Genomic DNA, 2,669 nt, shown 5'->3' on the forward strand with positions numbered 1-2,669 from the left:
CCCAAGCTCTGTGGTGATCAGAGTGTGCTAGAGCATACTGCTGCTTTAGGGAGTTCTCTGCCTCAATCTGTGAGCTACACTACCTGTGGGACAAGCCAACCTGCAGATTGTGTCACTAGAGCTTAAGGCTCCTTTGAGACCTGCTTGACCATGGGGCTGGTGCATACATTGTTTGAGCTTGAGGCTGGTGGATCTGCCCATTGCTTGTGTTTGACATCCCATTGGGGCCTCCTAGTTTCTGAGCTACTGACTGTTGATGACCCACTCTACTGTTTGCTGCCTGTAGGCAGACTCTGCTTGCCTTGCCTGAGGGAGAAAACTACTGTCTGCTTACTTGACCTTGGACCCAGCAGCCCATGTGACTTGAAAGACTTCCAGTATATTAACTGTTCCACAGAAGTGAGTTGAACTGGACCCTTTGTACTGTTATGTGGACTAATTAGCTGTTAATAGTACTTCTTGCTTTACATACCTACACACACACACACACACACACACACACACACAAATCATAAATGTCCTGGTTTTGTTTCTCTTGAGAACCCTGCCTAACACAAGTAGTTAAGGCATATGGAAGAAATAAACAAGTCAAAGCACTGAGCAGCACATTTCATAGAGAAGCTCAAGAAGATAATGTAAAATACTGTAACAAAATGTACAAAGATCTAGAGTTAGGAAACCAAAAATAATATGCTCAGCATATCTTAAACTGAACAAATTCAACAAAAAAGCTCAAGCCTCCCGTTACAATATTGAGAGTCAATGGTCAAAATACTCAATGATGCAGGAAGCATCAAAAGATAGAAAGACACAGAGTCACGGTACCAAAAATAACTAGTTGACATTTCACCATTTCAGAAGGTTGCATATGAGTAAGAGTCAATGATCCTGAACAAAGTAGTTCAAGACACACTGAAAGCACTTGACAAAAACAAGGCTCCAGAAATTGATGGAATACCAACTGAAATGTTTCAAGAAGCTGATGAAACACTGGAAACACTGATATACACCAGGAAATTTGGAAGACAGCTACTTGGCCAACTGAATGGAGGAGGTCCATATTTGTACTCATTCCAAAGAAAAGTTACCCAACAAAATGCTCACATTATAGAACAGTAAAATTTTGCTGGAGATCATCCAACAATGGTTAGAGCAGTACATTTACAGGGAGCTGTCAGAAGTTCACGGCAGATTCCGGAGATGATGCCACACAAGGGATATCATTGCTGATATCATGTGGATCTTGGCTGAAAGCAGAGAATACCAGAAAGATGTTTACTTATGTCTTATTGACTGCCAAGGCATTTGACTGTGTCGATCACAACAAATTATGGATAACCTTTCAAAGAATGGGAATTCCAAAACACTTCATTGTGTTCCTCTGGAACTTTTACACGGATCATGAGCCAGTTGTGCAAATGCAACAAGGGAATACGGCACGGCTTAAAATCAGGAAAGGTGGGCAGCAGGGTTGTATCCTCGCACCATACTTAATCTGTACGTTGAGCAAATAATCAGAGAAGCTTCATTATATGAAGAATGTAACATCAGAATCGGAAGAAGGCTTATAAACAATCTGCGATATGCAGATATCACCTTGCTTGCTGAAAGTGAGGACTGAAAACACTTGCTGATGATCAAGGATTGCAGCCTTCACTATGAATTCACTCAATGTGAAGGAGACCAAAATCCTCACAACTAGACCAGTTAAATAACACCATGATAAACGGAAAAGGTTTTAAGTTATCAAGAATTTTGTCATGCTTAGATCCACAATCAATGCATATGGAAGCAGCAGTCAAGAGATCAAACTACATGTTGCATTGGGTAAGTCTGCTGCACAGAGTGTTCAAAAGCAGGGAAGTTTCTTTGAGGACAAAGGTGCACCTGACCTAAGCCATGGTATGTTCAAATGCCTCCTATACATATGAAAATTGGACCTTGAATAAGAGAGACCAACGAAGAATCAATGCACTTGAATTATGGTGCTGGGAAAGAATAAATTGAGTACCGTGGATTGCTAAAAGAACATATAAATCTGTCTTAGAAGCAGCACCATCTTAGCGACAAAGATGGCAGGACTGTTTCACACACAGCACATGTTGTCAGGCGATACCAGTTTCTGAAGAAGGACATTCTGCTTGGTAAAGTAGAAGGACGGGAAAAAAGAGGAAGGCCCTCAACAAGGTGGATTGACACAGTGGCTGTGACAAAGCACGGGGGCAATTGTGAGCATGGAGCAGGACTGGGCAGTGTTCCCTTCTGTTGTGCAGAGGGTTGCTATGGGCGGAAACGACTCAATGACACCTAAGAACAAGGAGCTACTCTAGATTAACAGGAAATAAAATAAACAGAGGAACTTAATGTCTCGGTTGGTACAGTTTCAGGGTTTATCTTCTTTACAAGTACCTAAGAAAGTCCCTAGGCAGCAAGAGAATGATAATATAATTCCAAACATACTATCATGTACATTTTCCTCCTGCCCTTTCTGCCTTTCAGAAGCAGTGCGTGCAGTTAAAAAGCAATGCACAAGGTGCTAGCAGTCATCATCAGACTACCCTCATACTGTTCTGGGAGTGATCACAGGACTCTTCCATTCACACACATAAAAAACGTCTACTTGGAGAGGACTGGTAACAGGATATCTTATAAAAAATTTTATTACAAGT

The sequence above is a fragment of the Tenrec ecaudatus genome, chromosome 14, assembly GCF_050624435.1.
Source record: "Tenrec ecaudatus isolate mTenEca1 chromosome 14, mTenEca1.hap1, whole genome shotgun sequence".
Lineage (NCBI taxonomy): Eukaryota > Metazoa > Chordata > Mammalia > Afrosoricida > Tenrecidae > Tenrec > Tenrec ecaudatus.